Source organism: Alnus glutinosa, chromosome 5, assembly GCF_958979055.1.
Source record: "Alnus glutinosa chromosome 5, dhAlnGlut1.1, whole genome shotgun sequence".
Taxonomy (NCBI): Eukaryota; Viridiplantae; Streptophyta; class Magnoliopsida; order Fagales; family Betulaceae; genus Alnus; species Alnus glutinosa.
Genome location: NC_084890.1, coordinates 19,609,187 through 19,624,727, shown reverse-complemented (window position 1 = coordinate 19,624,727; position 15,541 = coordinate 19,609,187). Strand labels below are relative to the sequence as shown.

The following is a 15,541-nucleotide window of genomic DNA, read 5'->3' as shown; positions in this document are numbered from 1 at the left end:
ACGGGCCTTTGAAGGTGTCCCGACGCCCCGCAGTGTCCTACAGATAAACATTGAAGATGTCCGGATGTCAGAGCAACACTGTACGAATGCTCGGCCAATCAGTATTCTACAAAAAGTCTATTTTTCAGAAGTCGACACTATTTGGGAAGTCTCTGCAATCCGTTTGGACGACTCGGCATCACGTCCGGACGATTCCTGTATTTGCAGACCGTCCGGACGACCCAGCAATACGTCCGGACGATATCTAGTAGTTCAGATAACTCCAAAATTTCGTTTGTACGCGGAAAGGTTTTAGCGAAGACCATCCGGACACTCAGTCAAGCCGTCCGGACGCAAACCTGATAAGGATAGAATTGCGCGATTTCTAAAGGATATTGCAGAAACCCGTCCGGAAGTGTCAAACTTCCATCCGGACAGTCGAAAGACATAGTCTGATTTTCAGCAGTTTTCAAGGTCTCTTAAAGCCTATAAATAGGGGGCTCTAGGTCTGTGTTTTGTACAGAGTTCGATAGAGAATTCCTTATACTTAGAGAGGGTGTTTAGGGAGATATTGAAGATCTGCTAGCTCTCTAGCTTTTGCCAGTGTGTGATTTGATCGTGTGAAGTCTATCTTAGGGATTGGCCCTAAGGTAAAGGAATCCATCAAAAACCTATTCAAGTGGAAGATCTGGTTGGGAAGCGTTCGTGTTGGGTTACACGTCAGAGTTAAAGGTATGACTACTGCATAGGGTTATGTGAGTACGAGTGTCTTGTGACTAGCTTTGTTTTTGGATAGTGGATTTCCTGCGTTTGGCTGATCCGGAGTAGTTTTTTCTCTTCATAGAGTTTCCACTTCATAACAAATATCTTATCTCATTTAAATTCCGCATTTAAGATATTTGTTTGCACACAAACACACACTTGGTTTGTTTAAGAAGTCAATTTTGTTTTTTCAGAAACCTACCCAAGAAAGCCAAGAATCAAGTTAAGAAGATATAGACCTGTTGAAATCTTGTTTCAAGAACCTAGATTCGGTGAGAACGCCACAAAGGGTTTGTCTTTGATAAGTTCTTAGTTCAATCAAGAACAAGTAGAGGAAACTGAAAAGTTTTCTATGAAGAACAAAAACTTCATTGACAATCAACTTGTCTAGCAAATGTGGCTACAAGTCTTTTTAAAACCTCTCCATGAAACCCTAAACCTACTAAGGCCTACATCAATTAAAATACATGGGCTGAACATCTTCAAGCCTAAAACATCCTAAACTACACTTCTATAACTAATAAAAGAAGTCCACTTAATGAAATAAATAGGCCCAAAAGCCTATATCCATAGAAATATAAAAATAGGCCCACACGCCTATACTTAGTGAAATAAAGGTTTACACTAAACCACTAGGCTATGCTGCCCCCATTTGTCGCTTGTATCACATGGATTAAAGTTGGTTCTTCTTCTTTAAGGCCCATCTCGAATGTTGGGGCTTGCTCGATAAATTTGCAAACTCGGCCCAAGTAGATTGCACTAATCGTTGCATTGCTTCCTTGATCTTCTTCGCTTTTGACCTTGTGATTGGCCCATCTGAAACTTGCAAGGGATCTTTAAGATTCGGTCTACCATGGGGCCCATAAGGTCATGTGCCTCCATTTGCACCCAATCCAAGCACTAATTATATCCCGACTTCAACAATTGACCAAAGGGCTTTCACAGGTCATAATATGTCTCATTTACTAGGTTCATTGCATAAGGGTCCACCCTTGCCTTTAGGGAGTTCTTGGCCCCCACAAAAATTTAGAAATGCCACAAAAAAAAATTGAGTTTTTTTTTTTTTTTTTTTTCCTCTGAATTTTATGTATTTTTATAAAATGGATTCCCAAAATTAATTTTTACCTTGAAATTTTTTTAAATTTTTAGTTTTGTCCCCCCTCTCCTAATATATTGGTTCTGCCCTTATAGGTACCCACATCCCTGCTTCAACGCTCGGCCAAAAGGCCTTCTTGGGTCACAATTTCCCTCCTTTGCTAAGCTCACTGCAAAGGGGTCATGTGCCTCCATCTGAGCCCAATCCAGACACCCACATCTACATAACATTACCCCGCGACTTCGGAATCCTATAACTATCTTTGGCCATCTCTCTAAGTACTACCGCCAACTAATCTATAAAAAAAATTATTTTACAGCTAGAGATCATGTAAGTATGTGGCTTAGTAAGTAAATCGCTATGAAACTTAGCCCATGTAATGAGCCCATTGTGTGTCATTTATAGAAGGTTATATGTTTAAGCATGCACAAAACTAACATAGTGAAAATCATTGAGCAATGGCAGAAATAAGGCTTAAAAGTACAGTATAAAACAATGAGTTATGCTTAAGGGAAACATTGCTTTAACTTTTGCGTTTTAAGAAACAATGGCTTTGGCAAAAGGATTGTGTTATTATTCTCAGAAAATCATGCTGATGAAGTGCATGTTTAAATACTAATACATATATCAATAGTTGTAATCATTCTCCATACGGCCTATATGTGCCCTTAACCCCTTCACGGTAAGGTTTGCACATCTCATAGGACTTATGGTGCAACCCCACAGCCAACGAGTGATGCACATAGCCAACCATGTAATGTCCAAGAAATTAATTAGGTATTAAAAATCTAAATTAGACTAATTATGTGAGAAATTAAGAAAAATATGAGAAAAACACTTAGAAAACGTTCAGAGATGAGTTTCTATGTAATGCGTCTGGACGGACCAAAATATGTGTCCTGACAGACTTGGCAGAAAGTCTGTGTCTGCTGCTGTGTCCGGACAGCCAGCGGACGGAACTCCCATCGAGTTCTAAATCATGTGCGTGTCTGGACGGACCATTTTCATGTTCGATCAGGCCACATTTTAAGACACCAACGAGCTCATTTCTCTCTCTCTCTCTCTCTCTCTCTCTCTCTCTCTCTCTCTCTCTCTCTCTATCTCTCTCTAAATCTTGGTAAATTGAACCCTCCAAACTCAAATCCGACACCAAAAATGTGATCATTGCTACAAGATCTATGGTTTCACCAATTGGTTTGAGGTAACTCCGAAAATCCTAGTTCCTCTAAATTTTGTGTAGATTTTTTAGAGTTTGAGTTTGATCTCTCAATTTTCTTTAGGTATTGTGTATTTTGAAGTGTTCTACACAATCTCCAAGCATTGGGTTTCACTTTTGGTGAGAAATCAAGGTAAGACTCAAAACCCTAACTTTTTGTAAGTGTTGTAAAATTAGCCATTTGTGTATCTAACCCTAAGATAATCTTATGGGTTAGTGTTCTTATTTAATGGGTTGTTAAATGGATCCTTATAAATTTATGGGTTTTCCATGGGTTATAGTTCTTGAGCAATTCAAGAGCTAAATAGAAATTTAGAGCTAGAAAATGTTATGTGATAATATTAATGTGTCATCACAATGTATTGTACAGTGATACATTGTGTGGCTTACAAGAAGAATTTCTTCATAGCCAATTGTCAAGCTGCCTAAGTGAGTATTCAACTCATCGAGAAAAGATATTACATTTTGTGAAGTTTTTACAATGAAATAAATGTTAGATTTATGATAAACCGAGCCAATGATATTTTAAGATGATATATGCTTGTGAATGATTTCAATACCTTCAAATATGTTTAAGTTATGTCTTAATATGATTTCAAATGAGTTAAGGTTTCATTTTACAATTAGAATGATGTGAAAAACATGAAACGTTGAGAATTGTATAAGTGTGTGAAAGAATGAACACGTATGATGTAAGTCACGAAAGCACAAGCATGTACATGGAACAAAACGCTGAACCAAAAATCCTTGGGCTACATACTGCTGGGCGCCATGCAACAAGACCATTGGCTTGCGTACCCCTTGGCACTATAAAACAAAAAACCCTTGGGCTACGTACCACTGGGCACAATGAAACGAAAAACCGTTGGGATGTGTACTACTTGGCACTATGAAACGAAAGACCCTTGGGCTACGTACCCCTGGGCACCATGCAACAAGACCATTGGGCTGCGTATCCCTTAACATTATGAAACGAAAGAACCTTGGGCTGTGTACCCTTGGGCAACATGAAACGAAAGACTGTTGGGCTGCGTACCCCTCGACACCAAAATGAGATGAAAACGAATGATGAGTACAAATAGCATGATGTTGATGTGTGACATATTTTAAGATGATTTCATAACTAGATGTATCAGTATGCCTATGAGTTTGAATGTAACAGAACATATGTATACAGTTACAGTTAGATTGCATAGATTTTAATACGAAATTTCATGCTAGGCGTACCAATATACCTATGAGTTTGAATGGAATAGAATATATGTATATAGTTACGGCTACAATGCATATGACGTTTTATAAGGCATTGTGCTTGATTGTGCTTAGATATGGGTATTTCCCCAAAGGTTTGAAAATGCTCGTATCTTTGTATAGTTGAGTTATGATGCCGCTCATTTTCTACTTAAGACATACTCATATACTTGTATTTCCCGATGGATGGAGGACTTGTATACGAGTATGGCTTAGCCACTTGATATATGTATAATGTGTGGATAAAGTAATAAAGTTTCTCTTGATACAAGCACATATGTTTACTACATTAGCTACGAAACATTTAAAAAAAAAAAAGACTCATAAATAGTAACTATTATAGTAAATATAAGGTAGAAAAGATGGCTCATTGTGAAAACTTAGTGAGTTTTATACTGTTGAGTTTGTGGACTCATACTTCCACCTATGCGGACATGGCTATGACCACTACCGTGTAGATGCTGATGTTGTGGCTACAAGTACCACTGACGTCGACTAGGACCCAATAGCGTTATATTTGGGATACTACGATTAAGGCCCACCGCATTAGTCGTATGTGGGTAAGACTATGGATAGTCCATATTTTGTATAGACATTTGATATATGGCTTGCGTTACATATGACATTTATTTTGTATAGCCATTCTTTGATGTAATTAATGTTTTGATTAAGCCTTAAACAGATAGACAAAAATATGGCTTTGTTGTTGTATTTACACTTTTCAGTTAATGAATTTAGTTCCACTGCTATAGGTTTATCTCTGTGCATATATTATGAGATGTATTAGGTTAAAGTTGGCTTTATGACTAATTGCCATGCCACTGTGATGATTTCGTCTTATACAAAAAAAAAAAAAAAGGGGGTCATCACAAACCATCCCTAGTTAATCAACCGGGTAGATACCTTGAGTGACACTCAACTAGTAATTCTACAACTGTAACCCAAACCCGTAAGTGGTTGCATTGGTCAGGTCATGATAGCCCTCAAATCTAAGGTACAACATTATTCATGTCAACAACTGGGACATAGGGTTGAGTCTTTATAGTCCAGTATACACATGCCACAGGTCATCATTTTTTCCAATGATGGCCATGTCATATAATCATTATTATTCCAATTTCACATATATAGTTCAGTCATGAAGAAAAACACAGTGATAAATGATGAAATTTAATCAACAGGATTATTAGTAAAATACGGGCTCACAACATATATTTAAAGATATTTTATACATGTTCAAAATGAACATTTGTAAGTATTGAAGATAGTCATGATTAAACGGTTCAACATTTTTGTGTTCTCTTGGGTGACTACTTGCTGTTAGGTTTTAGAAATTGGCCTTATTCATTATGCAAAACCTTACATGTAATGTTTTTCATTTCCTAAGTGTTTGGGGTGAAAAGGGTTGGTTATTAAGGTTTTTTGGTTTCCCGTTCAAAGCCCGTCTTGACGCGAATGTGACGAATGGTCTTAGAGAAGTCTCGGCCATCTCCCATTCAAAGCATGTCACAATGGAAACGTGACGCAGAGCCTTAGAGAAGTCTTTGCCTATTTCCATTCAAAGCCCATCACGACGGATACGTGATTCAGAGTCTGAGAGAATTCTCATCCTACTTCTGTTCAAAGCCTGTCATGACGAAGATGTAACACAACCACAAAGAAGTCTCTATCTTTCCACTTGCAAAGCCCATTCAAAGCTCGTCGTGACGCAACCTGTGAAAAAGCTTCCAAATGTTAAAGAGTTAGCGATGAAACCTTAGATGCCGCGTAATGATGCAAAAGGACCCCGTCATGACTCAAAGAGAAATTCTTGTGCGCTAAATCCAAATCTTTGGCTCATTTGGCTCGTCCCATAGCTTTCTAGCAAGATTTGGACTTTTTAGTTAGAAAGATAGAGATTCTTGATCCTATAATCCTCCTAGATATATGCCTTCCTTCACCCTTGTGTACCCAAGTTAATATTTATAAAAGCTTGAAGCTTTTCTACCACTAGGGACTTTGCTTTTGTTTTTATCAAATCACATCATACACATTCTCTTGTCCACCAAAGAGTCTACAAAAGGAGTCTGTGAGGGAATGCTTAAAGAAGATTAGCTAGCTCAGAGGCAAGTGGGAAACTTGTTGTCGTACAAAATCTTAGATTTACAAAGGGGGTTTTGTAAGTTTCTTTGTCTGTACTCTAGATCTTTTTCATGATAATGATTTTTTGAGTTTGGTTGCCCTGAAGTGATTTTTTTTCCTTTGATTTGTTTTTAGGGTTGTCCACTTCGCAACAAAATTGCTTTTGTTGTGGACGTGTTATTTATTGTTGAATACTGCAATTTATTTTCTATATATATATATTGCATGTGTATATTGTTGTTGGGGGTTGAATCATTCCTAGGGTTCTATCACTTTGTGCACAAATCCAAATACGAGTTCCTCGAAAAGTCTTTACTCTTTAATATGCATTTTTATTATATCATTAGTCAAGCTCCTAAGCTATAAAACCCTAATTACAACTTAAAACCCTTAATCCTATATTCCGGTCTAAACTGTTCGAATATTAGTTAGAGACAATGGTACAGACGCATCAACCAAACATAATTGTACAATTTAAACACTAACTACACAGATTTCCATTTTTGAACTTCTTTCCATCAAAGCTGATATTACATAATTGCCCTCTAATAATAATACTAGTTGTAACACCTTGCTTAGGAAATACAAAAATGATAATAATAGAATTAACATAATGATTTTTTTTTTTTTTTGAAGGATTAACATATTGAGTTAGATTAATAAAAATATTTAAGTAAAAAAAGAAGAGAGAGAGAGAGAGAGAGAGAGAGAAGAAAAGAAAAATAAAGATACTGATAGAAATAAAATAGTAAGGAAAAAAAAAACATAACAAAAGCTTTCAAAAGCTTCGTCCAGAGAGAGTGGTCAATTACTACACTTCCACTTTGCTACATCTACCATTTACTTGGCAAAAAGAGATAAGTTTTGAGTGTTCTAAACTTCGGAATTGGTTGTCATAGAATTTATCGCCGATCTTCTGTAAAATAAATAATAACTTTATTCTGTACTTTTGAGTGGACTAATTAAGGACTGACTAATGGTTTGATTACTAGATTACTAGACCAATTAACGGGCCGATGACGTGGCAGACAAACAGTCTAATGAGTTGGGTGTTGGAGATATTGGGGGAAATAAGTTGTCGGCCAAACTTAAGAAGTGTGAGTTTTAGTTGAAGAAAGTATCATTCCTAAGGTATGTGGTGTCTGATGAAGGCATTTAAGTTGATCCAAGAGAGAGAGAGAGAGAGAGAGAGAGAGAGAGAGAGAGAGAGAGAGAGAGGGGGGGGGGAAGCATGGGGGAGTTGAGTTTCAGACAAAAAAAAGAGGAAAGATGCTGTGAGAAGACTCACGACTGAACAAGGTGAGACTAGATTTTTCTCTAAATTCTTGAGATGCCCACCTAATTCAAAACTTGATTTTTCAGATTTAATGATTAGGATTCTGACTGGAGTTATGGTGCTTTGTAAGTCTATTTAACTAACAGCTAAATTTGAGACTTTTTATAGAATCTGGGATTTAGTTTAGGGGAAAGGAAAACCGAAACTGTTATGAAGCGTTCCAAATTCTTAGTTAGTCTCGGTTAGAGTTTGGGTTGATATTGGGGTTTTATGGTTTAACAACCAATGTCTTTGTTGGTTGGGTTTTCTCTGTGTTGGTTTCAATTTTGGAAAGTGAAAAAGTGTTGATTGAAGTTTTTGTATTTGTGATTGTGTGTCTGTGGCATTTGATTTGAGATTGTGTTTTGATAATGATTGATGTTGGGGAATTATCATTCCCCAACCCGAGTGGACCAACAATTGGTGTGTACCCAAGTGGTTGGTCGAGTTGGCTACAAACCATTCGAATGTCCACCAAAGACCGCCTAGATTCAATGGTCAAATTACCAGTTCAGACATGATGCACAGTCGATGGTCGAACTCTACAGTCTCTATCGAAGCAGATACTTAGTGGGGTCAAATCAGGTCAACGTCTGATTTGGTGTCCTGGATCGATCCTGGAAAATTCGGGATCACTGCACATCGCCTGATATCTTACCACCATGCTGATTACTATTCAATATGTACCCGAAGACTGTTCACACCATACCAGGGGAGTCGGGATCACTGAAAATCCAGAACCTCCATGCTCTTCAACCACTCCAAGGACCCTATAAATAGTGGGCCACTAGGTCTTTGAATGATCTTTTTTTTTTTTTTTTTTTTTTTTCCTCTCAACTCTTGCTCTCACCCACTACTAGCCTGACTTAAGCATCGGAGGGAGGATCGTTGGCCAACCCCAGTGATTCCTTGTCCTTTTGCAGGTTACCCGAGTGTCCAACGCACCAAGAAGGAGCAACCCGACCCACAGAAGAGCGGAGCAGTTCATCACATGGGCCAATCAGAAGATGACATGTCACCATACTGGAAACTGTCCCAACAATTGATGTTGAGATTGAGTTAGAGGAATTATGGTGAAGTTGAGTTGATTTTGTTGGAAATCTGATGAATTTATTGGGGGTATACGACTATACATTCGGACATGATTGATTTTGAGGTGTTCTTAATGTTTTAGATTAAGGGATATATGGATTATAGTTGTTAGTGGTTATGGACTTGTTGGTTGAAAATGTTTGGCAAGAATGGTGAAATCTGTTGTTGAACGAGTTTAGTACTATTTTTGTAAAAGGATTTTTTGAGATTTTAACCTTGATTCAATGGTGTTCGAGTATATTCTTTGTATATTAGCTAAAGATATTTTGCTAATTTTGGGAAAGTGATATATTAAGTTCGAACATTCTAAGGTATTAGAAAGGAAAACACTGATAATAAAATAAAGAGACAAAGGTAAGAGAGAAAACACAGAGATTAAGGTGGTTTAACCTATGACTTACATCCACACGTTAAAGCTTTATAGGCAACATCTTTCATTCATAATATGATTTAAGTACAATGCTCTATTTATAGAGCTTTACAAATGTTTGAATAATTTCAAATACAAATCAAATCCCTTAATTTCAGATAATCAAATCAATTAAATCCATTTATTTATGGGATACAAATCAACAGTTATCTTAAAGGATTTCTATCCTTTAACATGCCCCCCAAGATGAATGGTCCGTTAGCTATCGTTTATCTTGAACATCGAGTGGCTGAAGAATGGCTACTATGGTCAGTTGCTATAACCGAAACTTTGACTTCGGCAACTTTGCCTAGTATCGGTTACTTTAACTGGAATTTAGATATCGGCAACTCTGGCCGGCATCGGTTACTTTGACCGGTATTTTGACATCAGCGATTGTTTGGCCAACATCGGCTTCTTTTGGCCGGAACGGGCCAACTATGGGCCTGAAATGGGCTACATGAGCTACACATATGTTGCTTGGGCTTTTTGTCTACCTCTTTTTTTTGAACTGATTTTTTTTTTCTTCGGTTTCTTCTTCTTCTTCTTTTCAACTCCTTGAAGCACGAACTTTTTTCTTTCTTGTCATGCCTTGTACCACCACACAAACAACTAACTCCTATTTTTTTCTTTTTTTCAAACTAAAGGATAGCTTGCATTGAGAACCCACGACAAAAGTGCTCGAAGGGTAAAAAAAATTGAATCAAAAGAAAAGAATCAAAATTGATGAATGAATGATTTTTGTTTTAGGTCAAATTAAGAGAATTGGAACATGGTTTTTTTTTTTTTTTTTTTCTTTTTAATAGAATGAGGAAAATGGTTACAGGGAAGGATCCCTACCACTCCGGATGAAAATTGGAACATGGTTGAGTTACCATGCGGCTTTTTTTTTTTTTTTTTTTTTTTTTTGTGTGTGATACATGTAATGTGAGTTGGATGAGAAATCTTATATATATCCAACTCACACACACCACACGTTGACAAAGCTAAGAAAAGCAACTTAGAACATCCAAAATGATTCAGATATGATGCACAACAAAAATTTCAAGACTGAAGGCTTTATTACAACACTCCTACCCAAACGAAGGAGCACAACCGGATAATAATCACGATAGGCTAAACAATGGACTCTTATAGATAGTTTAATCCTCAAATATCAAGTGAAAAGCAGAGACAAAACAATGACAAGAGAAGATGAAGAACATAAAAATAAAAATTAAAAAAATAAAAAATAAAAAAATTTAAAGGATCAAAAACTGGCGTTAACCTATAGTTATGATACCATAAAAAATTGATAATGAAATAAAGAGATGAAGGTAAGAGAGAAAACACAGAGACTAAGGTGGTTTGGCCTATGACCTATATCCACACGTTAAAGTCTTATAGGCTACATATTTCATTCATAATATGACTTGAGTACAATGCTCTATTTATATAGCTTTACAAATGTTTGAATAATTTCAAATACAAATCAAATCCCTTAATTTCAGATAATCAAATCAATTAAATCCATTTATTTATGGGCTACAAATCAACAGTTATCTCAAAGGATTTCTATCATTTAACAAAAAGTAATAATTTTTGGAGGTTTGATGTTATAAGACTATTTAAGTAGGTTTAAATCATGGTGGTTTACATGGAAAATTCAATAAAGGTCTCTTAGGGCATTAGATCGATGATCGAGCATGTAAAGGCCGGGATCAAGTGTTTTTGAGGGAGAGTTAGAGTTTAATCAAGAGAAACAATATTTGATTTTAGAGTAAGGAAAACAAAATAAAGAAGATTGGTAGATCATGGAGCCTAATCCTAAGCTTTTGAAAATAAGTTAGAAATGCCACGAAATGATGGAAAAGAGGATGATAGAATAATGGAGTCACTGATTTTATGTAAATATGACATCAAGAACATTATGGCCTTCTCTAGTGACCAAAGGGAAATCACCCCCTTGTGGACATGCTTGCCCTATGAAGGGATGGTCTCCTCTATACCTACAATTACAGAGGAAGATACAAGAAAAGGAAAAACAAAATTAGTAGGAAAGATATTACTTCCATTACCAACTACTAGCTCCTGGTCTCATAAACAATACTGAAAATTTCAAAGTTATATTGCAATGAAGTCACTGATCTTAAGTAAATTTTATTTGTCATGGTTTTTGCCAATGGAAAATATAATTTTATTCACCCCTTTCAAAAAAAAAAAAAAGAAGAAATAAGTTGATCTGTTGACTAGGCCTGTCACAAATTGTTTGAGAAAGCAACTAGCAAGCTCTACACAAAGGACTAGATACACACACATATGTGTATCAATTTAGTAACATGATAACATACCACATTAAAAGCATACCTCTGCATCACCTAAAAACAGGTCATCAATCTCTTCAGCAGTTTCCATCTAGTTGAGCTGCAATATGAAACTGCTAATGTGTGTAATTGCTTACAGCTTGAACTAAAACTGGAACCTACCCATCTACCCCCCTTTGTACTGGCTTTCCTTGACCATGAGTGCAAGCGTGTTTGCTGCATTTAGTAGAGACTGAAAATGAAAAGGGAAATTCAGAAGTAAATACCTTGAACTAAGAACTAACCAGGAAATACGAATGGATGCAAGCTCCATATTTTGAGAGTCATAACATTACATTTTACAAAAATAACTTAAACTTTTCCTAAAATTTTCGCATGCTATATATATAGCACAAGTTGGACCATTGAAACAGGAAACATAACAACAGTGCTACTCACCTTCTCTTAGAGTATTGACTCTTCGCCTTGCAATCTCCGGCGTCCAATGACAGCAACAAGTATTCCTTCTTCTATAATATTAGCATCATCAAATGCAAAATCAATCTACAAAAGAGCAAGTTAAAAGTGGTACCCTACTAAGTCTTTAAATTTTAAGGGACATCATAGTGATCATGCACTCAGATGCAGAGCACATTAGTGAGGGAAACTCCAAATAATACCTCTCAATAGTGAGAAAAGCATCTTGAGAATTAAATATCATTTTAACTTCTCATAAGAATATGCCTTTTTTTTGCCAACTTTTCATGTGTCAATCTATAAGCTTTTTCCTCTCTTCAAGAGATAGGCCATTTTGAAGAGATGTGTTGGATTAAGCTTGTAAGATTGTCTGTGTCTACCTCTTTCTCTTAAATTTCCGATGTGTTGTGACTTCATCCCATTTCCCCTTTCCCCCTGTTAAATAAAAAAAAACGGAAAAAAAGTGTGTGTGTGTGATGGTTGTCCCACATCGGAGGGGAAAGTAGAGTGAGGCGGCTTTATAAGCTCCTTCCTCTCTTCAAGAGATATGCCCTTTTGAAGAGATGTGTTGGATTAAGCTTGTAAGACTGTCTATGTCTACCTCTTTCTCTTAAATTTCTGATGTGTTGTGACTTCATCCCATTTCCCCTTTCCCCTTGTTAAATCAAAAAAAAAAAAAAAATGGAAGAATTATTACCTATGTAAAAACCTAATCGTGAGTAAAAAGGAAACTTATTTGATGTTTAAAACATGTGGACACTTGAGAATAAGCTTGGTATTGATCCAATGGAATTCCTGCCTTTGCTGCTTCACTTACACTAGCAATAGACCTGCAAAAACCCAAAGCACTGGTGTGCGGACTGGAACTGGAAAGAATAAGTAAAAAAGGCTTTACACAGGACCAAGACTAGAGAGCAAAGAAAATAAAAAATATTAAAAAACCTCACAGAGAGCATGTAATTGAACCGAAGGCAAATTATAAAAGAAAAGAAATATATTTTCCTTGAGCCAACAACAATAAGGCGTTGGTCCAAAGAGAAATGCTGGGTGAATAAACAGAATCATTATGTGGCATTCATGTTTTCTATCTCATCCTGGCTGCAATTCATGGAACAGCTCGTGGATAAATTAAGTTGCCTTGTTTCTAGTGTTGGACAGATTAATAGACCACGACACAACCAGCTGCAGAGGAAATTTGAACCATTCAACGTAGTAATTACAGATTTACAGGACATCAGTTGTTTCTGAAGTAGTCACTGCCAATTAACTTACGTTGGCACCCCAACTACATCTTTTAAAGCACCAGCACGAATTTGTCGACCCAGATATTGTATGGCCAATCCATAAGCATAACCAAACCCCAACCCGATAACTATGCCACTTTTTATGACGTATCCACCTAGAATCAACATTAGAGTTACCAATCAATGTTGTCAATTTGCAATGAACAATGAAAATATCAAGTCTCCCAAACACTTTAAATGTTCAAGCCTGCAATCGTATCCCCCTCTATTTCCTTCTCTTTGATATAGTTGATCTCTTTCTTCTTCCTTCCTCAACCCACACAATACAATTCCACTCAAAGTAACCAAAGATAACCACCAACTCTCTCTCTCTCTCTCTCTCTCTCTCAAATCACACAAAAAACATAATCAAATGCATTTTTTCTCTTCAAAACTCGAGGCGGATAAACAAATCCTCACCGTCAAATTATATGATTGCACAACTTTCTTCAAGAATGGAATGAAAGTGGTCATTGAGTTAGGAAATCATAAAGTGTGGTGGGCTACTTGGAGGAGAGCCGAGGGGTCAGCGAGACTTGACCCACAAACTCTCAAAGAAATCGTCTTTCTCCTTGCTCTTCCTCTACTTATGCCAATCCCATTTGAAGCTGCGTGCGAATGCAGGCCATAACTTAAAGATGATGACGATGAAGCCATTGATGCCATCATCTACTCGTCTAGCTTGCACCTCAGGCGCCACTGCATGGTTTGAAATGATAACAAAAAGCTTCCACTTCAACGAAGCCCGTGGGCGGGCTGCTCGACATCGAATTTTGTCTAAAAAATAGTACTTGCGTTGGGGCTCCCTTTTCTTTGTATTTGGGCTTCAACCTGCCATTTCCATTGGAAAAAACTCCACTTACCCCTGCTTTTGCAACCATACATTTCAAGTTTAAAAATTTTCAATTGGTATCTTAACAATTTCACCCCCAATATTAAGGTTTAGGGTTAAATCAAATGGTAAACATATAAAATGTCCCTTGTACCCTTATAAAATTTATAAAAATACAAATTTACCCTTAATTAAAAAATTAAAAATTAAAAAAAAAATATCAAATTTTTTTTTTTAGGAATTCACCAAACTTGAAAAGTTGAATAAAAGATTTTTAAGAAAATTAATGAGATTGAACTTGAAAAGAAAATTTGAAACTTGGCACTTTTAAAATTATACATTAAAAATTTAAAAATTTTCAATGCCGGAATTTTTCAATTCTTTCACCATCCCAGAAGCATAAATAAGTGGTGCGGCCCTCCCTTCGCATAACCTCATTTCATGAAAGAAAAAAATTAAAAAATTAAAAAGAAAAGTTATGTGATTTGTTTTTGTCGCGTGGTTTCTACACCACTTCCAGCATCCGCCTGCCGCCTTCGGTGATCGTCTTTCGGCCATTACCAATCAACATTAGTCACGCCTTGGCGAGCCTTACCCCACCCAGTGCCGCCTTGTCGCGTGGTTTCTACACCACTTCTGGCATCCGTCTGCCGCCTCCAGTGATCGTCTTTCGGCTAGTACCAAGCAACATCAGTCACGCCTTGGCGAGCCTTACCCCACCCAGTGCTACCTTCCATGGCTCAGTAAGGTACCAGCTCCGCTGGATTTGTCAACCGTTGTATACACCTAAGCGCCACCGAATCCATTGGCCGTCTACGGCCCATTTTCGATGCCTCTGTTTCCAGCCGTTCATTGGTCTTCCTTATCAATTGTTCACTGTGTACGGTGTCTCTCAGACATCATTGATTTTTTTTATTTTTTGTGAGATGCAAAGACGTCTTCGTGGTTTGTGTGGTGCAGGAAAAGTCTTCTTTTATTTGAAAAAAAAAAAAAAAAAAAACAAAAGCAAAAAAAATTTCACCCAAAGAGGCATATGCAAGGCCCATAGTTGGCCCATTCCGACCATAATAGTTGATGCCGGGGAAAAAAAAAAAACAAAAAAAAGTCGCCAATGTCCAAGTCTCAGTCATAGTAACTGATACCGGCCATAGTTGCCGAAGTTCAAGTTCAGGTCATAGTAGCCGATGTTCAAATTCAAGCCATAGTAGCTATTCTTCAACCATTCGACATTCAAGATCTACGATCACTAACGGACCGTTCATCTTGCATTGGCATGTTAAATGATAGAAATCATTTGTGATAAATTTTGATTTGTATTCCCTAAATCAAGAGATTTAGATGATTTGATTGTCGTACATTAAGAGATTTTTGTTAACCCTAATTTAAGGGATATATTTGTATTTAAAACTATTCAAATCACATGTAC

At 36.9% G+C, this 15,541-nt stretch overlaps 1 pseudogene; it reads right to left on the bottom strand.

Moving 5' to 3' along the window:
- Positions 1 to 11,123: 11,123 nt before the first annotated feature.
- Positions 11,124 to 13,949, bottom strand: LOC133867888 (probable ribose-5-phosphate isomerase 4, chloroplastic; annotated as a pseudogene).
- Positions 13,950 to 15,541: the final 1,592 nt, after the last annotated feature.